Source organism: Hemiscyllium ocellatum, unplaced genomic scaffold (genome assembly GCF_020745735.1).
Source record: "Hemiscyllium ocellatum isolate sHemOce1 unplaced genomic scaffold, sHemOce1.pat.X.cur. scaffold_270_pat_ctg1, whole genome shotgun sequence".
Lineage (NCBI taxonomy): Eukaryota > Metazoa > Chordata > Chondrichthyes > Orectolobiformes > Hemiscylliidae > Hemiscyllium > Hemiscyllium ocellatum.
The window spans coordinates 668279-691510 of NW_026868173.1; the positions used below are offsets into that span (position 1 = coordinate 668279).

The 23232-nt window shown below is 45.3% G+C and overlaps 9 non-coding genes across 9 annotated transcripts; 1 reads left to right on the forward strand and 8 right to left on the reverse strand.

Moving 5' to 3' along the window:
- Window positions 1-808: 808 nt before the first annotated feature.
- Window positions 809-881, reverse strand: trnav-cac (transfer RNA valine (anticodon CAC)). The gene has a single exon. It is a non-coding gene; the product is annotated as a tRNA-Val (tRNA).
- Window positions 882-2372: 1491 nt separating this feature from the next.
- trnal-cag (transfer RNA leucine (anticodon CAG)) lies at window positions 2373-2454 on the reverse strand. The gene has a single exon. It is a non-coding gene; the product is annotated as a tRNA-Leu (tRNA).
- A 1672-nt stretch (window positions 2455-4126) lies between these two features.
- On the reverse strand, window positions 4127-4199 carry trnav-cac (transfer RNA valine (anticodon CAC)). The gene has a single exon. It is a non-coding gene; the product is annotated as a tRNA-Val (tRNA).
- Window positions 4200-7452: 3253 nt separating this feature from the next.
- On the reverse strand, window positions 7453-7525 carry trnav-cac (transfer RNA valine (anticodon CAC)). Its single transcript has one exon. It is a non-coding gene; the product is annotated as a tRNA-Val (tRNA).
- A 1491-nt stretch (window positions 7526-9016) lies between these two features.
- trnal-cag (transfer RNA leucine (anticodon CAG)) lies at window positions 9017-9098 on the reverse strand. The gene has a single exon. It is a non-coding gene; the product is annotated as a tRNA-Leu (tRNA).
- Window positions 9099-10770: 1672 nt separating this feature from the next.
- trnav-cac (transfer RNA valine (anticodon CAC)) lies at window positions 10771-10843 on the reverse strand. Its single transcript has one exon. It is a non-coding gene; the product is annotated as a tRNA-Val (tRNA).
- A 3253-nt stretch (window positions 10844-14096) lies between these two features.
- trnav-cac (transfer RNA valine (anticodon CAC)) lies at window positions 14097-14169 on the reverse strand. Its single transcript has one exon. It is a non-coding gene; the product is annotated as a tRNA-Val (tRNA).
- A 3223-nt stretch (window positions 14170-17392) lies between these two features.
- trnav-aac (transfer RNA valine (anticodon AAC)) lies at window positions 17393-17465 on the reverse strand. Its single transcript has one exon. It is a non-coding gene; the product is annotated as a tRNA-Val (tRNA).
- A 31-nt stretch (window positions 17466-17496) lies between these two features.
- On the forward strand, window positions 17497-17578 carry trnas-gcu (transfer RNA serine (anticodon GCU)). Its single transcript has one exon. It is a non-coding gene; the product is annotated as a tRNA-Ser (tRNA).
- Window positions 17579-23232: the final 5654 nt, after the last annotated feature.

Consider the following 23232-nt stretch of genomic DNA (forward strand, 5'->3'; position numbering starts at 1 on the left):
TGAAGAGTTCTCAGGCATGAGTCACCTTCACGTCTCTTGGTGCTGAGTGACTTACAAAGAAGGAGTTTCACCAGAGCTGCAACTGCCTCACTTTCCCACTCGCCCTGCCCGTTTACAGTTTCCTGCTCGTCAGTGATTTAAAGAAAACCAAAAGGTTGCGATGTTATTCTGCAGCCTCTCTGTCAATTCCTCCGTTTCAGTTCCAACATGGCTTAGATCTCGGGGCTCACCTTAATACTAGCGACGCTATGAAACCACAAGTCCAGAGGTTCCTCGGGGAGTGCAATTTCTTTCATTGCTGTTGCTGATTGAATGAGTCACTAACGTGCGAACTGATCCAAACCATGATTCAGCACCTCTGCTGCCAATTCTCGCACGTTGAATAACGACAGAGAGTTTCCAAATGAGGCCTTGCAGAGACGACTTTGGTTTACATTTGACAGACAGACTAGTTCAGGAATCAGTGGTGCGCTGATCAGTAGCACCAGCGCATCAGCTTCTTCCCTGTCTTTGAACCGGTCCGCCTGCGCAAGGAATGCAAATGCGGGACAGTTTTTCGTGGAAGGGATCAGAACGCGGTAACTACACTCTCAAACAGAATGACTTATGATCAGAACCAGGTTTTACAATGGTTCTGATCAGAACAAGCCTTTACAATGCTTTGCTCACTAATTAAATGGAAGTGCATCACATTTCACAAAGAGAGCAGATTTGTTCGAGCATTTTCGAAGGCAGATTTGCAGATGGGAGAGCAAGCAAGAAAGCTCCGTTCTTGTCCGTGTAAAAGGCTGCAATTGAAGAACAAAGCAGTTTCTGCCCAGCTTCGAACTGGGGACCTTTCGCGTGTGAGGCGAACGTGATGACCACTACACTACAGAAACGAGCTTCAGCCGAGCGCGTTGCGGCTCTGTGGCATCCAGCACTGAAAGTTGAAGCCATTCTACGTTTCACCTTTCTTTTTCCAATAGCTCGTTGTTATCCAGGGAAATTGACATCTTGAAAAAGTCAAAAAATATAGACTGAAATTAGTGACAAAATATAGACAAGGATGTCGTCAATGTTTGGACTGGAGTGTGAAGTGGAATAAGCTGGGACAACTTTCCCGGCAGCATAACGGCTGCGACATGGTTTTATGGAAGGGTTGTAAACTGAGTATTTACGTGTTTTACACAAGCTAGGGTGAGTTGGAAACTCGAGAGCATAGGTTTAAGGTGAGTGGTCTGAAATTGACAAAGGACCCCGACGCACATTTTCCACTCACAAGGTTGTGGGTGTATGGAATGAGCTACCAGAGGGAGTGGAGGAGGCTATTGCACTCAGAAAATTGCAATGGTAATCGGATGAGTTTCTGGATAGGATGGGTTTAGAGGGATTGAGGAGAAATGCTGTGGAACGGGACTTGTTTAATTTTGGTGATGTGGTGAGCATGGATGAGATACACCGAAGTCTCTGTTTCCACGCGGTGTACCCCAATAACCTTGCGTTGCTTACACCGGTTTTAAAGGATTACTTTTCAGCGGAGCTTGCCGTCGCAGTCTGTAGCACAATCATTTAGTCTGTTCGACTGCTCACGGGAAAGGTAGTATTGTGAAACACTGCAGAAACGAACGACTTCCTTACTTTTGCTCCGACTGACCATGCTTCGTGAAACTTTCCCAGATCCTCAGTTGAGGATTTTTGCTGCTGCAAGTTACCTCAGAACCCCTGTTAACTCGTAATGTATTGACCGAATCGCAAACAGAAAGCATTTAACACGGAACACAAACAAAACTGGCATACCTAATGCATGTTCAGACACAGCGAAGCATGAATGCTAAATGTGAGACAGTCCGAGGGCATGAGGCATAAAGTAATCTCACAACTAACAACAGGGCAATTCCAAACTACTCTTTCAAACATACTGCAGCCTTAGTGCACCACCACTTCCCAGACAATGCTGAAAAGAGAGAAAGAAAGAATATAATAAGTATGGGCCATAAAAAAGTGAATTTCACCAATCACAGTCTCGATTAGATTACCTTTCCCTTCCGGTGTCTCCAGGACGGAAATGCAGGAAATGGGAGAAATTCAATAACATATGCATTGGAAAGATTTTCCCATTCGCCAGAAAGCCAAATAACGATGAATCGACTCACCGCCGGACTTTGTTTCACAACAGCGATGAAATAACAGTCTCCATTCGGTTCCAGTAAAACCTCAACTTGCCTGGAACATAAACCAATCGCTGAGCTGCTTGCGATTTTCTGCAGGGGAGGCGAATAACATCATGGCAGCTGAGAGACCTGACAATACTCGGCACCTGTCCACAGTTAATTCTCCGAGAACATCAATGCAGCGGGGATCGAAGCAGCATTCGAGTTGATCAGCTGAAATGGCAGTGGTGGGATTCGAACCCACGCCCCTTTCAGGACTGGAACCTGGATCCAGCGCCTTAGACCGCTCGGCCACACTACCAGACAGCCTGAGCGTCCATTTTCTTGCATTTCGAATTGTGCTCCTGCATAACCACACATGCAAAGTCACATGAAAAGGGTTCCATGGTCCCTGTCCGACTCGCACAGCAGCTGGTATGTGCCCGGCTACAATGTCTATTTCGCAGCAGATAATGAAAGCCCATCAATCCAGACAAAAATCAATGGTAAGCTGTGTCTATCTTCTCAGACTCTTTTCAGCCAGAAATGTATCTTTGACTGCGTGAGAATATATGTTCGGTAATGATTTGGTCAAATCACCATGAGCTGCTTGACATTACTTCAATTTCGATTCTTGCTTTGCTGAATGATTTCACCGATTGCTCGAAACAGGACAACGTTCACGTTTACACGGAACACGAAACACACCGGACTACAGGGAAAATGCACAAAGCTGAGCAGGCCGTGTTCCACATCATACCGTGCACTATATTTTCAGTCACTGTGTCTGTTTTGCAAAGAATGTTCTCCACCCTAAAACCGGAGGTAGCATTACAATCCGAGAACGACAGATCACCTTGTGAGGATGATATGACCTCGGGGCTGGTTCGAGATGCCACTTTCCTTGCCTTTTACCTTAACCGTGCAATTGGCTGCAGGGATATTCACACCTGGACATGAGCCACATCGGTACCGACTGACTTGGAAACCTGTGTGGGAAGCGACGAGAAGCGACTCAATAAATCTTGCTAAATTCCATGGTGCTCATTAGAAATGCAGTTTCTGTTCACCTCAATTTAAAAGGCAGTTTCTGAACATAGTAACTGAAGTCAAAAGGTAATTATCTCACCCCACCCCAATTCCGGGAGAGGTGCTAACTGCACTTGATTGCTTTTTGTTGTCGATGTGAAGAGTTCTCAGGCATGAGTCACCTTCACGTCTCTTGGTGCTGAGTGACTTACAAAGAAGGAGTTTCACCAGAGCTGCAACTGCCTCACTTTCCCACTCGCCCTGCCCGTTTACAGTTTCCTGCTCGTCAGTGATTTAAAGAAAACCAAAAGGTTGCGATGTTATTCTGCAGCCTCTCTGTCAATTCCTCCGTTTCAGTTCCAACATGGCTTAGATCTCGGGGCTCACCTTAATACTAGCGACGCTATGAAACCACAAGTCCAGAGGTTCCTCGGGGAGTGCAATTTCTTTCATTGCTGTTGCTGATTGAATGAGTCACTAACGTGCGAACTGATCCAAACCATGATTCAGCACCTCTGCTGCCAATTCTCGCACGTTGAATAACGACAGAGAGTTTCCAAATGAGGCCTTGCAGAGACGACTTTGGTTTACATTTGACAGACAGACTAGTTCAGGAATCAGTGGTGCGCTGATCAGTAGCACCAGCGCATCAGCTTCTTCCCTGTCTTTGAACCGGTCCGCCTGCGCAAGGAATGCAAATGCGGGACAGTTTTTCGTGGAAGGGATCAGAACGCGGTAACTACACTCTCAAACAGAATGACTTATGATCAGAACCAGGTTTTACAATGGTTCTGATCAGAACAAGCCTTTACAATGCTTTGCTCACTAATTAAATGGAAGTGCATCACATTTCACAAAGAGAGCAGATTTGTTCGAGCATTTTCGAAGGCAGATTTGCAGATGGGAGAGCAAGCAAGAAAGCTCCGTTCTTGTCCGTGTAAAAGGCTGCAATTGAAGAACAAAGCAGTTTCTGCCCAGCTTCGAACTGGGGACCTTTCGCGTGTGAGGCGAACGTGATGACCACTACACTACAGAAACGAGCTTCAGCCGAGCGCGTTGCGGCTCTGTGGCATCCAGCACTGAAAGTTGAAGCCATTCTACGTTTCACCTTTCTTTTTCCAATAGCTCGTTGTTATCCAGGGAAATTGACATCTTGAAAAAGTCAAAAAATATAGACTGAAATTAGTGACAAAATATAGACAAGGATGTCGTCAATGTTTGGACTGGAGTGTGAAGTGGAATAAGCTGGGACAACTTTCCCGGCAGCATAACGGCTGCGACATGGTTTTATGGAAGGGTTGTAAACTGAGTATTTACGTGTTTTACACAAGCTAGGGTGAGTTGGAAACTCGAGAGCATAGGTTTAAGGTGAGTGGTCTGAAATTGACAAAGGACCCCGACGCACATTTTCCACTCACAAGGTTGTGGGTGTATGGAATGAGCTACCAGAGGGAGTGGAGGAGGCTATTGCACTCAGAAAATTGCAATGGTAATCGGATGAGTTTCTGGATAGGATGGGTTTAGAGGGATTGAGGAGAAATGCTGTGGAACGGGACTTGTTTAATTTTGGTGATGTGGTGAGCATGGATGAGATACACCGAAGTCTCTGTTTCCACGCGGTGTACCCCAATAACCTTGCGTTGCTTACACCGGTTTTAAAGGATTACTTTTCAGCGGAGCTTGTCGTCGCAGTCTGTAGCACAATCATTTAGTCTGTTCGACTGCTCACGGGAAAGGTAGTATTGTGAAACACTGCAGAAACGAACGACTTCCTTACTTTTGCTCCGACTGACCATGCTTCGTGAAACTTTCCCAGATCCTCAGTTGAGGATTTTTGCTGCTGCAAGTTACCTCAGAACCCCTGTTAACTCGTAATGTATTGACCGAATCGCAAACAGAAAGCATTTAACACGGAACACAAACAAAACTGGCATACCTAATGCATGTTCAGACACAGCGAAGCATGAATGCTAAATGTGAGACAGTCCGAGGGCATGAGGCATAAAGTAATCTCACAACTAACAACAGGGCAATTCCAAACTACTCTTTCAAACATACTGCAGCCTTAGTGCACCACCACTTCCCAGACAATGCTGAAAAGAGAGAAAGAAAGAATATAATAAGTATGGGCCATAAAAAAGTGAATTTCACCAATCACAGTCTCGATTAGATTACCTTTCCCTTCCGGTGTCTCCAGGACGGAAATGCAGGAAATGGGAGAAATTCAATAACATATGCATTGGAAAGATTTTCCCATTCGCCAGAAAGCCAAATAACGATGAATCGACTCACCGCCGGACTTTGTTTCACAACAGCGATGAAATAACAGTCTCCATTCGGTTCCAGTAAAACCTCAACTTGCCTGGAACATAAACCAATCGCTGAGCTGCTTGCGATTTTCTGCAGGGGAGGCGAATAACATCATGGCAGCTGAGAGACCTGACAATACTCGGCACCTGTCCACAGTTAATTCTCCGAGAACATCAATGCAGCGGGGATCGAAGCAGCATTCGAGCAGTGGAGTTGATCAGCTGAAATGGCAGTGGTGGGATTCGAACACACGCCCCTTTCCAGTCCGGAACCGGGATCCACCGACTTAGACCGCTCGGCCACACTACCAGACAGCCTGAGCGTCCATTTTCTTGCATTTCGAATTGTGCTCCTGCATAACCACACATGCAAAGTCACATGAAAAGGGTTCCATGGTCCCTGTCCGACTCGCACAGCAGCTGGTATGTGCCCGGCTACAATGTCTATTTCGCAGCAGATAATGAAAGCCCATCAATCCAGACAAAAATCAATGGTAAGCTGTGTCTATCTTCTCAGACTCTTTTCAGCCAGAAATGTATCTTTGACTGCGTGAGAATATATGTTCGGTAATGATTTGGTCAAATCACCATGAGCTGCTTGACATTACTTCAATTTCGATTCTTGCTTTGCTGAATGATTTCACCGATTGCTCGAAACAGGACAACGTTCACGTTTACACGGAACACGAAACACACCGGACTACAGGGAAAATGCACAAAGCTGAGCAGGCCGTGTTCCACATCATACCGTGCACTATATTTTCAGTCACTGTGTCTGTTTTGCAAAGAATGTTCTCCACCCTAAAACCGGAGGTAGCATTACAATCCGAGAACGACAGATCACCTTGTGAGGATGATATGACCTCGGGGCTGGTTCGAGATGCCACTTTCCTTGCCTTTTACCTTAACCGTGCAATTGGCTGCAGGGATATTCACACCTGGACATGAGCCACATCGATACCGACTGACTTGGAAACCTGTGTGGGAAGCGACGAGAAGCGACTCAATAAATCTTGCTAAATTCCATGGTGCTCATTAGAAATGCAGTTTCTGTTCACCTCAATTTAAAAGGCAGTTTCTGAACATAGTAACTGAAGTCAAAAGGTAATTATCTCACCCCACCCCAATTCCGGGAGAGGTGCTAACTGCACTTGATTGCTTTTTGTTGTCGATGTGAAGAGTTCTCAGGCATGAGTCACCTTCACGTCTCTTGGTGCTGAGTGACTTACAAAGAAGGAGTTTCACCAGAGCTGCAACTGCCTCACTTTCCCACTCGCCCTGCCCGTTTACAGTTTCCTGCTCGTCAGTGATTTAAAGAAAACCAAAAGGTTGCGATGTTATTCTGCAGCCTCTCTGTCAATTCCTCCGTTTCAGTTCCAACATGGCTTAGATCTCGGGGCTCACCTTAATACTAGCGACGCTATGAAACCACAAGTCCAGAGGTTCCTCTGGGAGTGCAATTTCTTTCATTGCTGTTGCTGATTGAATGAGTCACTAACGTGCGAACTGATCCAAACCATGATTCAGCACCTCTGCTGCCAATTCTCGCACGTTGAATAACGACAGAGAGTTTCCAAATGAGGCCTTGCATAGACGACTTTGGTTTACATTTGACAGACAGACTAGTTCAGGAATCAGTGGTGCGCTGATCAGTAGCACCAGCGCATCAGCTTCTTCCCGGTCTTTGAACCGGTCCGCCTGCGCAAGGAATGCAAATGCGGGACAGTTTTTCGTGGAAGGGATCAGAACGCGGTAACTACACTCTCAAACAGAATGACTTATGATCAGAACCAGGTTTTACAATGGTTCTGATCAGAACAAGCCTTTACAATGCTTTGCTCACTAATTAAATGGAAGTGCATCACATTTCACAAAGAGAGCAGATTTGTTCGAGCATTTTCGAAGGCAGATTTGCAGATGGGAGAGCAAGCAAGAAAGCTCCGTTCTTGTCCGTGTAAAAGGCTGCAATTGAAGAACAAAGCAGTTTCTGCCCAGCTTCGAACTGGGGACCTTTCGCGTGTGAGGCGAACGTGATGACCACTACACTACAGAAACGAGCTTCAGCCGAGCGCGTTGCGGCTCTGTGGCATCCAGCACTGAAAGTTGAAGCCATTCTACGTTTCACCTTTCTTTTTCCAATAGCTCGTTGTTATCCAGGGAAATTGACATCTTGAAAAAGTCAAAAAATATAGACTGAAATTAGTGACAAAATATAGACAAGGATGTCGTCAATGTTTGGACTGGAGTGTGAAGTGGAATAAGCTGGGACAACTTTCCCGGCAGCATAACGGCTGCGACATGGTTTTATGGAAGGGTTGTAAACTGAGTATTTACGTGTTTTACACAAGCTAGGGTGAGTTGGAAACTCGAGAGCATAGGTTTAAGGTGAGTGGTCTGAAATTGACAAAGGACCCCGACGCACATTTTCCACTCACAAGGTTGTGGGTGTATGGAATGAGCTACCAGAGGGAGTGGAGGAGGCTATTGCACTCAGAAAATTGCAATGGTAATCGGATGAGTTTCTGGATAGGATGGGTTTAGAGGGATTGAGGAGAAATGCTGTGGAACGGGACTTGTTTAATTTTGGTGATGTGGTGAGCATGGATGAGATACACCGAAGTCTCTGTTTCCACGCGGTGTACCCCAATAACCTTGCGTTGCTTACACCGGTTTTAAAGGATTACTTTTCAGCGGAGCTTGCCGTCGCAGTCTGTAGCACAATCATTTAGTCTGTTCGACTGCTCACGGGAAAGGTAGTATTGTGAAACACTGCAGAAACGAACGACTTCCTTACTTTTGCTCCGACTGACCATGCTTCGTGAAACTTTCCCAGATCCTCAGTTGAGGATTTTTGCTGCTGCAAGTTACCTCAGAACCCCTGTTAACTCGTAATGTATTGACCGAATCGCAAACAGAAAGCATTTAACACGGAACACAAACAAAACTGGCATACCTAATGCATGTTCAGACACAGCGAAGCATGAATGCTAAATGTGAGACAGTCCGAGGGCATGAGGCATAAAGTAATCTCACAACTAACAACAGGGCAATTCCAAACTACTCTTTCAAACATACTGCAGCCTTAGTGCACCACCACTTCCCAGACAATACTGAAAAGAGAGAAAGAAAGAATATAATAAGTATGGGCCATAAAAAAGTGAATTTCACCAATCACAGTCTCGATTAGATTACCTTTCCCTTCCGGTGTCTCCAGGACGGAAATGCAGGAAATGGGAGAAATTCAATAACATATGCATTGGAAAGATTTTCCCATTCGCCAGAAAGCCAAATAACGATGAATCGACTCACCGCCGGACTTTGTTTCACAACAGCGATGAAATAACAGTCTCCATTCGGTTCCAGTAAAACCTCAACTTGCCTGGAACATAAACCAATCGCTGAGCTGCTTGCGATTTTCTGCAGGGGAGGCGAATAACATCATGGCAGCTGAGAGACCTGACAATACTCGGCACCTGTCCACAGTTAATTCTCCGAGAACATCAATGCAGCGGGGATCGAAGCAGCATTCGAGCAGGTCAGCTGAAATGGCAGTGGTGGGATTCGAACCCACGCCCCTTTCAGGACTGGAACCTGGATCCAGCGCCTTAGACCGCTCGGCCACACTACCAGACAGCCTGAGCGTCCATTTTCTTGCATTTCGAATTGTGCTCCTGCATAACCACACATGCAAAGTCACATGAAAAGGGTTCCATGGTCCCTGTCCGACTCGCACAGCAGCTGGTATGTGCCCGGCTACAATGTCTATTTCGCAGCAGATAATGAAAGCCCATCAATCCAGACAAAAATCAATGGTAAGCTGTGTCTATCTTCTCAGACTCTTTTCAGCCAGAAATGTATCTTTGACTGCGTGAGAATATATGTTCGGTAATGATTTGGTCAAATCACCATGAGCTGCTTGACATTACTTCAATTTCGATTCTTGCTTTGCTGAATGATTTCACCGATTGCTCGAAACAGGACAACGTTCACGTTTACACGGAACACGAAACACACCGGACTACAGGGAAAATGCACAAAGCTGAGCAGGCCGTGTTCCACATCATACCGTGCACTATATTTTCAGTCACTGTGTCTGTTTTGCAAAGAATGTTCTCCACCCTAAAACCGGAGGTAGCATTACAATCCGAGAACGACAGATCACCTTGTGAGGATGATATGACCTCGGGGCTGGTTCGAGATGCCACTTTCCTTGCCTTTTACCTTAACCGTGCAATTGGCTGCAGGGATATTCACACCTGGACATGAGCCACATCGATACCGACTGACTTGGAAACCTGTGTGGGAAGCGACGAGAAGCGACTCAATAAATCTTGCTAAATTCCATGGTGCTCATTAGAAATGCAGTTTCTGTTCACCTCAATTTAAAAGGCAGTTTCTGAACATAGTAACTGAAGTCAAAAGGTAATTATCTCACCCCACCCCAATTCCGGGAGAGGTGCTAACTGCACTTGATTGCTTTTTGTTCTCGATGTGAAGAGTTCTCAGGCATGAGTCACCTTCACGTCTCTTGGTGCTGAGTGACTTACAAAGAAGGAGTTTCACCAGAGCTGCAACTGCCTCACTTTCCCACTCGCCCTGCCCGTTTACAGTTTCCTGCTCGTCAGTGATTTAAAGAAAACCAAAAGGTTGCGATGTTATTCTGCAGCCTCTCTGTCAATTCCTCCGTTTCAGTTCCAACATGGCTTAGATCTCGGGGCTCACCTTAATACTAGCGACGCTATGAAACCACAAGTCCAGAGGTTCCTCGGGGAGTGCAATTTCTTTCATTGCTGTTGCTGATTGAATGAGTCACTAACGTGCGAACTGATCCAAACCATGATTCAGCACCTCTGCTGCCAATTCTCGCACGTTGAATAACGACAGAGAGTTTCCAAATGAGGCCTTGCAGAGACGACTTTGGTTTACATTTGACAGACAGACTAGTTCAGGAATCAGTGGTGCGCTGATCAGTAGCACCAGCGCATCAGCTTCTTCCCTGTCTTTGAACCGGTCCGCCTGCGCAAGGAATGCAAATGCGGGACAGTTTTTCGTGGAAGGGATCAGAACGCGGTAACTACACTCTCAAACAGAATGACTTATGATCAGAACCAGGTTTTACAATGGTTCTGATCAGAACAAGCCTTTACAATGCTTTGCTCACTAATTAAATGGAAGTGCATCACATTTCACAAAGAGAGCAGATTTGTTCGAGCATTTTCGAAGGCAGATTTGCAGATGGGAGAGCAAGCAAGAAAGCTCCGTTCTTGTCCGTGTAAAAGGCTGCAATTGAAGAACAAAGCAGTTTCTGCCCAGCTTCGAACTGGGGACCTTTCGCGTGTGAGGCGAACGTGATGACCACTACACTACAGAAACGAGCTTCAGCCGAGCGCGTTGCGGCTCTGTGGCATCCAGCACTGAAAGTTGAAGCCATTCTACGTTTCACCTTTCTTTTTCCAATAGCTCGTTGTTATCCAGGGAAATTGACATCTTGAAAAAGTCAAAAAATATAGACTGAAATTAGTGACAAAATATAGACAAGGATGTCGTCAATGTTTGGACTGGAGTGTGAAGTGGAATAAGCTGGGACAACTTTCCCGGCAGCATAACGGCTGCGACATGGTTTTATGGAAGGGTTGTAAACTGAGTATTTACGTGTTTTACACAAGCTAGGGTGAGTTGGAAACTCGAGAGCATAGGTTTAAGGTGAGTGGTCTGAAATTGACAAAGGACCCCGACGCACATTTTCCACTCACAAGGTTGTGGGTGTATGGAATGAGCTACCAGAGGGAGTGGAGGAGGCTATTGCACTCAGAAAATTGCAATGGTAATCGGATGAGTTTCTGGATAGGATGGGTTTAGAGGGATTGAGGAGAAATGCTGTGGAACGGGACTTGTTTAATTTTGGTGATGTGGTGAGCATGGATGAGATACACCGAAGTCTCTGTTTCCACGCGGTGTACCCCAATAACCTTGCGTTGCTTACACCGGTTTTAAAGGATTACTTTTCAGCGGAGCTTGTCGTCGCAGTCTGTAGCACAATCATTTAGTCTGTTCGACTGCTCACGGGAAAGGTAGTATTGTGAAACACTGCAGAAACGAACGACTTCCTTACTTTTGCTCCGACTGACCATGCTTCGTGAAACTTTCCCAGATCCTCAGTTGAGGATTTTTGCTGCTGCAAGTTACCTCAGAACCCCTGTTAACTCGTAATGTATTGACCGAATCGCAAACAGAAAGCATTTAACACGGAACACAAACAAAACTGGCATACCTAATGCATGTTCAGACACAGCGAAGCATGAATGCTAAATGTGAGACAGTCCGAGGGCATGAGGCATAAAGTAATCTCACAACTAACAACAGGGCAATTCCAAACTACTCTTTCAAACATACTGCAGCCTTAGTGCACCACCACTTCCCAGACAATGCTGAAAAGAGAGAAAGAAAGAATATAATAAGTATGGGCCATAAAAAAGTGAATTTCACCAATCACAGTCTCGATTAGATTACCTTTCCCTTCCGGTGTCTCCAGGACGGAAATGCAGGAAATGGGAGAAATTCAATAACATATGCATTGGAAAGATTTTCCCATTCGCCAGAAAGCCAAATAACGATGAATCGACTCACCGCCGGACTTTGTTTCACAACAGCGATGAAATAACAGTCTCCATTCGGTTCCAGTAAAACCTCAACTTGCCTGGAACATAAACCAATCGCTGAGCTGCTTGCGATTTTCTGCAGGGGAGGCGAATAACATCATGGCAGCTGAGAGACCTGACAATACTCGGCACCTGTCCACAGTTAATTCTCCGAGAACATCAATGCAGCGGGGATCGAAGCAGCATTCGAGCAGTGGAGTTGATCAGCTGAAATGGCAGTGGTGGGATTCGAACACACGCCCCTTTCCAGTCCGGAACCGGGATCCACCGACTTAGACCGCTCGGCCACACTACCAGACAGCCTGAGCGTCCATTTTCTTGCATTTCGAATTGTGCTCCTGCATAACCACACATGCAAAGTCACATGAAAAGGGTTCCATGGTCCCTGTCCGACTCGCACAGCAGCTGGTATGTGCCCGGCTACAATGTCTATTTCGCAGCAGATAATGAAAGCCCATCAATCCAGACAAAAATCAATGGTAAGCTGTGTCTATCTTCTCAGACTCTTTTCAGCCAGAAATGTATCTTTGACTGCGTGAGAATATATGTTCGGTAATGATTTGGTCAAATCACCATGAGCTGCTTGACATTACTTCAATTTCGATTCTTGCTTTGCTGAATGATTTCACCGATTGCTCGAAACAGGACAACTTTCACGTTTACACGGAACACGAAACACACCGGACTACAGGGAAAATGCACAAAGCTGAGCAGGCCGTGTTCCACATCATACCGTGCACTATATTTTCAGTCACTGTGTCTGTTTTGCAAAGAATGTTCTCCACCCTAACACCGGAGGTAGCATTACAATCCGAGAACGACAGATCACCTTGTGAGGATGATATGACCTCGGGGCTGGTTCGAGATGCCACTTTCCTTGCCTTTTACCTTAACCGTGCAATTGGCTGCAGGGATATTCACACCTGGACATGAGCCACATCGATACCGACTGACTTGGAAACCTGTGTGGGAAGCGACGAGAAGCGACTCAATAAATCTTGCTAAATTCCATGGTGCTCATTAGAAATGCAGTTTCTGTTCACCTCAATTTAAAAGGCAGTTTCTGAACATAGTAACTGAAGTCAAAAGGTAATTATCTCACCCCACCCCAATTCCGGGAGAGGTGCTAACTGCACTTGATTGCTTTTTGTTGTCGATGTGAAGAGTTCTCAGGCATGAGTCACCTTCACGTCTCTTGGTGCTGAGTGACTTACAAAGAAGGAGTTTCACCAGAGCTGCAACTGCCTCACTTTCCCACTCGCCCTGCCCGTTTACAGTTTCCTGCTCGTCAGTGATTTAAAGAAAACCAAAAGGTTGCGATGTTATTCTGCAGCCTCTCTGTCAATTCCTCCGTTTCAGTTCCAACATGGCTTAGATCTCGGGGCTCACCTTAATACTAGCGACGCTATGAAACCACAAGTCCAGAGGTTCCTCTGGGAGTGCAATTTCTTTCATTGCTGTTGCTGATTGAATGAGTCACTAACGTGCGAACTGATCCAAACCATGATTCAGCACCTCTGCTGCCAATTCTCGCACGTTGAATAACGACAGAGAGTTTCCAAATGAGGCCTTGCATAGACGACTTTGGTTTACATTTGACAGACAGACTAGTTCAGGAATCAGTGGTGCGCTGATCAGTAGCACCAGCGCATCAGCTTCTTCCCGGTCTTTGAACCGGTCCGCCTGCGCAAGGAATGCAAATGCGGGACAGTTTTTCGTGGAAGGGATCAGAACGCTGTAACTACACTCTCAAACAGAATGACTTACGATCAGAACCAGGTTTTACAATGGTTCTGATCAGAACAAGCCTTTACAATGCTTTGCTCACTAATTAAATGGAAGTGCATCACATTTCACAAAGAGAGCAGATTTGTTCGAGCATTTTCGAAGGCAGATTTGCAGATGGGAGAGCAAGCAAGAAAGCTCCGTTCTTGTCCGTGTAAAAGGCTGCAATTGAAGAACAAAGCAGTTTCTGCCCAGCTTCGAACTGGGGACCTTTCGCGTGTGAGGCGAACGTGATGACCACTACACTACAGAAACGAGCTTCAGCCGAGCGCGTTGCGGCTCTGTGGCATCCAGCACTGAAAGTTGAAGCCATTCTACGTTTCACCTTTCTTTTTCCAATAGCTCGTTGTTATCCAGGGAAATTGACATCTTGAAAAAGTCAAAAAATATAGACTGAAATTAGTGACAAAATATAGACAAGGATGTCGTCAATGTTTGGACTGGAGTGTGAAGTGGAATAAGCTGGGACAACTTTCCCGGCAGCATAACGGCTGCGACATGGTTTTATGGAAGGGTTGTAAACTGAGTATTTACGTGTTTTACACAAGCTAGGATGAGTTGGAAACTCGAGAGCATAGGTTTAAGGTGAGTGGTCTGAAATTGACAAAGGACCCCGACGCACATTTTCCACTCACAAGGTTGTGGGTGTATGGAATGAGCTACCAGAGGGAGTGGAGGAGGCTGTTGCACTCAGAAAATTGCAATGGTAATCGGATGAGTTTCTGGATAGGATGGGTTTAGAGGGATTGAGGAGAAATGCTGTGGAACGGGACTTGTTTAATTTTGGTGATGTGGTGAGCATGGATGAGATACACCGAAGTCTCTGTTTCCACGCGGTGTACCCCAATAACCTTGCGTTGCTTACACCGGTTTTAAAGGATTACTTTTCAGCGGAGCTTGCCGTCGCAGTCTGTAGCACAATCATTTAGTCTGTTCGACTGCTCACGGGAAAGGTAGTATTGTGAAACACTGCAGAAACGAACGACTTCCTTACTTTTGCTCCGACTGACCATGCTTCGTGAAACTTTCCCAGATCCTCAGTTGAGGATTTTTGCTGCTGCAAGTTACCTCAGAACCCCTGTTAACTCGTAATGTATTGACCGAATCGCAAACAGAAAGCATTTAACACGGAACACAAACAAAACAGGCATACCTAATGCATGTTCAGACACAGCGAAGCATGAATGCTAAATGTGAGACAGTCCGAGGGCATGAGGCATAAAGTAATCTCACAACTAACAACAGGGCAATTCCAAACTACTCTTTCAAACATACTGCAGCCTTAGTGCACCACCACTTCCCAGACAATACTGAAAAGAGAGAAAGAAAGAATATAATAAGTATGGGCCATAAAAAAGTGAATTTCACCAATCACAGTCTCGATTAGATTACCTTTCCCTTCCGGTGTCTCCAGGACGGAAATGCAGGAAATGGGAGAAATTCAATAACATATGCATTGGAAAGATTTTCCCATTCGCCAGAAAGCCAAATAACGATGAATCGACTCACCGCCGGACTTTGTTTCACAACAGCGATGAAATAACAGTCTCCATTCGGTTCCAGTAAAACCTCAACTTGCCTGGAACATGAACCAATCGCTGAGCTGCTTGCGATTTTCTGCAGGGGAGGCGAATAACATCGTGGCAGACTGAGAGACCTGACAATACTCGGCACTTTTCCACAGTTAATTCTCCGAGAACATCAATGCAGCGGGGATCGAAGCAGCATTCGAGCAGGTCAGCTGAAATGGCACTGGTGGGATTCGAGCACACGTCCCTTTCAGGACTGGAATCTGGATCCAGCGACTTAGACCGCTCGGCCACAGTACCAGACAGCGTAAGCGTCCATTTTCTTGCATTTCGAATTGTGCTCTGGATAACCACACATGCAAAGTCACATGAAAAGGGTTCCATGGTCCCTGTCCGACTCGCACAGCAGCTGGTATGTGCCCGGCTACAATGTCTATTTCGCAGCAGATAATGAAAGCCCATCAATCCAGACAAAAATCAATGGTAAGCTGTCTCTATCTTCTCAGACTCTTTTCAGCCAGAAATGTATCTTTGACTGCGTGAGAATATATGTTCGGTAATGATTTGGTCAAATCACCATGAGCTGCTTGACATTACTTCAATTTCGATTCTTGCTTTGCTGAATGATTTCACCGATTGCTCGAAACAGGACAACTTTCACGTTTACACGGAACACGAAACACACCGGACTGCAGGGAAAATGCACAAAGCTGAGCGGGCCGTGTTCCACATCATACCGTGCACTATATTTTCAGTCACTGTGTCTGTTTTGCAAAGAATGTTCTCCACCCTAACACCGGAGGTAGCATTACAATCCGAGAACGACAGATCACCTTGTGAGGATGATATGACCTCGGGGCTGGTTCGAGATGCCACTTTCCTTGCCTTTTACCTTAACCGTGCAATTGGCTGCAGGGATATTCACACCTGGACATGAGCCACATCGATACCGACTGACTTGGAAACCTGTGTGGGAAGCGACGAGAAGCGACTCAATAAATCTTGCTAAATTCCATGGTGCTCATTAGAAATGCAGTTTCTGTTCACCTCAATTAAAAGGCAGTTTCTGAACATAGTAACTGAAGTCAAAAGGTAATTATCTCACTCCACCCCAATTCCGGGAGAGGTGCTAACTGCACTTGATTGCTTTTTGTTGTCGATGTGAAGAGTTCTCAGGCATGAGTCACCTTCACGTCTCTTGGTGCTGAGTGACTTACAAAGAAGGAGTTTCACCAGAGCTGCAACTGCCTCACTTTCCCACTCGCCCTGCCCGTTTACAGTTTCCTGCTCGTCAGTGATTTAAAGAAAACCAAAAGGTTGCGATGTTATTCTGCAGCCTCTCTGTCAATTCCTCCGTTTCAGTTCCAACATGGCTTAGATCTCGGGGCTCACCTTAATACTAGCGACGCTATGAAATCACAAGTCCAGAGGTTCCTCTGAGAGTGTAATTTCTTTCATTGCTGTTGCTGATTGAATGAGTCACTATAACGTGCGAACTGATCCAAACCATGATTCAGCACCTCTGCTGCCAATTCTCGCACGTTGAATAACGACAGGCAGCTTCCAAATGAGGCCTTGCAGAGACGACTTTGGGGTACATTTGTCAGACAGACCAGTTGCGGAATCCGTGGTGCACTGTGACACCAGCTCATCAGCTTCTTCCCTGTCTTTGAACCGGCCCGCCTGCGCAAGGAATGCAAATGCGGTACTGCTTTTTGTGGAAGATTCAGAACGCGGTAACTACACTCTGAAACAGAATGGTATATGATCAGACCCAGCTTGGAGAAAACCTTTACAATGCTTTGCAAACTAATTTAATGGAATTGCATTATATTTCACAAAGAGAGCAGATTTGTTCGAGCGATTTCGAAGGCAGGTTTGCAGATGGGAAAGAAAGCAAGAAAGCTCCGTTCTTGTCCGTGTAAAAGGCTGCAATTGAAGAACAAAGCAGTTTCTGCCCAGTTTCGAACTGGGGGCCTTTCGCGTGTTAGGCGAATGCGATGACCACTACACTACAGAAACAAGCCTGTGCCATACCCGCGCTATTGTATGTGACGAGATGGCCGAGAGGTTAAGGCGATGGACTGCTAATCCATTGTGCTCTGTACGCGTGGGTTCGAATCCCACTCTCGTCGCTGTCTTCAAAGCTGCTACTTTTGTATGCTCACACCTTTCTTATTGAAATTTGAACTCCAATGGTCAATTTATATGCATCGACGCTATTATAAAATCTCAAAGAATAATTTGAGTCAGTTGCTTAAACTGCATTGAAACGTAGATCGCATTGGGATAATGAAAAGTAACGCGATTTTCTTTTTCAAGTCAAACTGCTGTGACCTTTTATCATATGAAAGAGATCCAGGAAAAACAAAATACAAGAGATGCGAAGGGCATGTTTATGTAATGGGATTCTTAATGACTGTTTTGTCAAATGAAATCTGGAGCAGGTTGAGTAGAAGTGATTCATCTTGGTGAGAAGAGCACAGCGAAACAACACAAAATAATGGAAATATTTCAAAAGGGGCGTGGCGTGGGTGTTGGGGTACAGAGAACTGGCTATAAATGCACAGTAGAGAATTGCAGATATGGGTGCCATGCATGGATACGGAGAGACTTACACATTGGTCTCTTCCTCGCCCGTTGCTCTCGCCATTGATGAAGGCTGGACACAAGACACAGATAAACACAAGATGTGGGAATCAAGCTCCAAAACGTTATGCACACACTGGATGCATCACATTGAACCATGAACAACTGGAGAAGGAGCATGTTCACTGTAGGGACTGAACCTAAACTGTGGATCAATAATCGCAAATTCATGCAGCATTAGCACGAAAAATGATTTAATGTGTCTTTATACGCATGTCATTAATAGACGTTTCGTTCTAATACCCGTGTGTTTGAAAGAAGAGGACACCACATGTCAAGATGGATGACAACGTAACCAAGAAATTGAGATCCATTTATTCATTGTACACAGTGGACAAGTTCATTTTAAATAATACAAACCACATTCCCTCACCTGGAATAAAAGTGTGATTTCATTACAAACATTGCCCTTGCTAAGTAGCAGTTACTCAACATGAAAAATATGATGTAATTTTTATTGAGCATACATCAATTAGCACCATTATCTAACTTCGGATTGACTGCAATATGCACATGATAAACAATATTTAAGAAAGAATGTCTTTTGGAAGTAATGATTCGGTGCTGACGAAAAATAATATTAAATTCACATGATGCGGATATTCCACCAATGGCTCCAATGGTGGAAATGGTCAGTGGGAACTATTTCTAAGTTGGTATAGAGGTGTGTGAGTTGCAAGGGTTGGGAGCTCCCACCTCATCTGGAGCAGCGTCTGCTCACATGGACCAGGGAGCATTGGGGCAGCAGGCTGGGAGTTCCAACCACACCTGGAGCAGCTTTTAGTTACTTGGAGTAGCAGGGAGCACTGGGGCAGCGGCTTGGGAGATCCAACTTCACCCGGAGCAGCTTCAAATGATGTGGAGCAGCAGGGAGCATTGGGACATCAGACTGGGAAATCCAGCCTCACCTGGAGCAGTCTCTATTGACATGAAGCAGGGAGCATTGGAACATCAGACTGCGGGATCTTACCTAATTTGAAGCAGCTTCAGTCGACATGGAGCAAGGAGCTTTGCGAGATCCGTCTGGGAGCTCCACTCTCACTTGGAGCAGCTTTTAATGTCAAGTAGCAGCGGGAAGCATTGGGACATCAGAGTGATAGATCCAACCTCAACTGGACCGCTTCTATTGACATGGAGGAGGGAGCATTTGGACATCAGACTGGGAGCACCAACCTCACAAGGACCAGCTCTTAATGACATGTAGCACCTGGGAGCATTTGGGCATGAGAGTGGTAGATCCAACCTCAACTGGACCGCTTCTATTGACATGCAGCAGGAAGCATTGAGGCATCAGACTGGGAGCCCCAACTTAAATTGGAGAAGCTGCTATTGACATGGAGCAGCAAGGAGCATTGGAACGTTAGGTTGGGAGCTCCAACCTCACCTGGAGCAGCTGGTATTTACATGGAAGAGAAGGGAGGATTGGGACATTAGGCTGGGGGAAAGGATATTCAACTATTTTAGTCTGAAGTAAAGTAGGTTTCAAAACTCAGATGTTAATTGATTTATGAAGAAACTTTCCCAGGAAAATAATTAATACTTTCGATACTAAAGACAAGTCCTGCAACAGAGAGAAATGGGAGCGATGTTTCATGTCTTTGTCTTTTCTTTTCTGGCCGACTCTGCACTGGATTACATCACCGGAAGAACGTTTTCACTCATTTCATATTGTTCAGTTTCCTGCAAATACGGACAGGTCATTAACGTAATCTAAATCTGAAAATTAATGGGAATATGCGATGTTATGATTAGGCTGGAGTTTACCTCTAATTATGGTGAAAACGCAGCAAAGTAAGTTGCAATTTTCTTGATCAGCAGCGACCTCATTGATTGGCTGCTCAAATTGTGAATGGTAGTTTTTTTTAAGACAATTTGAAGTGGATCATTGATGTTGATTATTTTGTTCTTTGTTCACCTTGTGACTGTTACTGTTATTGCTCATGTCATTGTCAGCACCACAGCTCTGCAGCGTGTAAAATTTCAGCTGTGCATCTGGCCAGTGGTACAGCCATTCGTATAGCTGGCTACGGATCAGGCAGGTGCAGGTTCAACTTTTGCTTGGCGCAAGCGCATTGTGGAGATTCAGCACACATCCAAACTTTTTTTTTTGTTACACTGAGGTGGATAATATTTGAAATTTTCATCTCCACGAACGAAAATTCGTTTACTGTCTTCGATCAATTAAACATTACCAAGAGCTCTCAATGTTAAAAATCACATTGCATCAGATTGTATCGAACAAGCATATTTGGAAGCACCAGTGTTCCGTGCACTGTTTCTTCATCAGGTGGTTGTCAACTGTTGGACTCTAATCTGGCTTTGTATGATTTTTAAATTTGTCCACCCCAGTCCAACACCAACACATCTAAGTCATGGGTACCATCGACACCACGAACGATCAGTTAAAGTCCAGATGATCTTCCAAAAGATCGCGCATATTGACACACACATCAAGTTTCTGCAGAAAGACACCCACCTGATGAAGGAGCGGCTCTCTGAAAGCTAGTGTTTCCAAATAAACCTGCTGGACTATGCCCTGACGTTGTGTAATTTTTAACTTTGTCTACCCAACTCAAACACTGGCACTTCCATATCATTGAGAACATCAGTCATGTCCCAGCGCTGTCAGAGAAGGCAATCTTGGAATAGCCTCACTCATTGTTCAGAAGGTACGTTTAATTTTCAGAAACCAACCCACTCAATCGTGAATTACTACAGATTGTTAATGTGCTGAGCTGTTTGTTTTAGCTTTACATTAAATGGAAGCCGGTTAGCTCAGTCCGCTGGCTAACTGGTTTTTGGTATAGAGTGAGAATAACAACGTGGGATTAATTGTCGCACTGTCTCAGGGTGCCAGAAGGATCATCATCTCCTCTGCTTACGTGATCTGTAATACAATGTGACTCTAGTGTGTAGGAATGCACCTGTCGATGTCAAGCATCATTATCATTGCCATCGATTGCCTTGGTCATTTGGTCACAATGACCAGGAACGGGACTGAGTCCTTTTAATACTCACTGATTTAATGGGATACAGAAAAATGTTGTGCAAAATAGACTTGATTGAAAACTGGGTTTCCAAGGGTCGCTGCGTTGTTTACAGAAAATGTTACATTATCACAGGGCTTCTCACTCGGTCGGCTTCAATTCGGCACAGAATTCGATTCAACCACACTTCACGAACATGCTTCTGTAAGATCCTACAGACAACATGAAACACACTGCACTCATCATTAATCTTCACCATGGCTTCATCCAAGGACATAATGCACAGTTTTCATGAATACTGAAGACATAAGAATGTCATGCAAGAGTAAATTGAATTTCAGTTTAAATTGTAAAGTGATAAGAATCTAGAGTAAGATACAGAACGCCCGAAATTCATGTTTATTACCGTGGTCAGAACTCTAGTCAGAAAAAGGGGAAATCTGTCCCTGAATCCCCAATATCTAACCGGCAGTTTGCTCCATGTGTCTAGTTGGAAACCTGTGTGAAGGAGCATGCAGCTTGAAAGAGCACCTGGGAGAATCCTCCACTGTCTGATCTGAAGCTACAACAGCAGCTGTGAGAGCGGTGGGATAAACGGGAGGACCTTGGTATTCCGTGGTGTAGATTCACATTGTCCTCATCATGCTATTGTTTAAAACCCTCTGTCAGAAACAGCACAGACTGAGAGGAATAGGAGGGGACCATTTCACCCGCCAGCGCTACCCCGCCATTTGACATAATTACGGCTGATCGAACAGGTCAATGTCTTTTCCCAGCCCATCTACATCAACCTATCACCCAAAGGGAAAAAGACACTGAATAAATCGAAACACTCTGTGCAACCGTGGGAGGGAACTGTGTTGAAAGACAGTGGGTATCTGCAGTGGGTTTTGTGAATGAGCAGCCGATTGCTGGCTGATCATATTTCAAATGATATGATTTTCTTAAAACTCACCACCAAGAAAGTGAGGAACCTTCTCTGGTCAGTAGCAGGGACGAGAACTCCAGACGATGGGAACTGACGATGAAGCAGCAGAACAATCATTGAATCAGCTGAAATCTGAACAAAATTGCGATTCTGGCGGGAATCAAACCCACAAACTGTGAATCGCGATCTTAACAATGCAGTAGATGTCCACCACGTCTTTCATTGTGCCACTGAGCTGCGCTAGCCTCCATTTTACTGCACCGAAAGTTACAGTATTCAACTCTTTCAATAAATATCTGTTTATCTTCGCCCCACCTTCCAGTACCTGCTCCTTATCCGTGCATGCTCTAGCTCCTCAAGTGTTCGGCTAAATACTCCTGAAGTATTTGGATGACTCTTAGCTTTACCACACGTTCAAACAGTGAGTTCCAGACAAACAACCGTCTCCGGATGTAAACATTCTTCCTAAATCTTCACTGAATATCCTCTCTGTAGCGTTTCATCTATAACCCTGGTTATTTACCCTTCCCATAAGAAGTTTATTCCTGTCAAACATATCTATTCCATTTCTGTGCACGTTAATCAATTTCTCTCTCAGCTTTCTCCGCTCTCAGATAGAGAGCCCCAGTCGAGCTCATCTATCTTTGCATTGGCGAGAGTGTAGTACTTTAAAAGCACAGAACGTCTGGCAGCATCCGAGGAGGAGGAGAATCGATGTTTCGGGCATAAGCCCTTCATCAGGAAAGAGGCTTTTGAGTCGGGGTTGAGGGAGGGGAATGGGGTTGGTGGTCAGGTAGCTGGGAAACCGATAGATGGATGAAGAGAGGTAGAAGGTGGTAGTTCGGAGGGGCAATGATGGCCGGGTCCAGAGAGCAGTGCCTAGCTGGAGGCTTGGGATTGGGATAATGTTGGGGGAGGTGAAATGAGGAAGCTGTTGAAATACACATTTATCCCGTATGGTTGCAGGGTCCTAAGGTGGAACAAAAGATTTTCTTCCTCCAGGCATCGGCTGGCAATGGAATGTCGGTGTTTTTTTTCCCGAAACATCGATTTTCCTACTCCTCAGATGCTGTCTGACGTGCTGTGCATTTCCAGCACTACACTCTCGACTCTGAGCTCCAGCACCTGCAGCCCTCACTTTCGCTTATCTTCGCAGGGGGGAATGGTCGAGCTCAGGTACCACGTTGATAAATCTCCTCTGACCACAATCCCGTCCAAACGCACG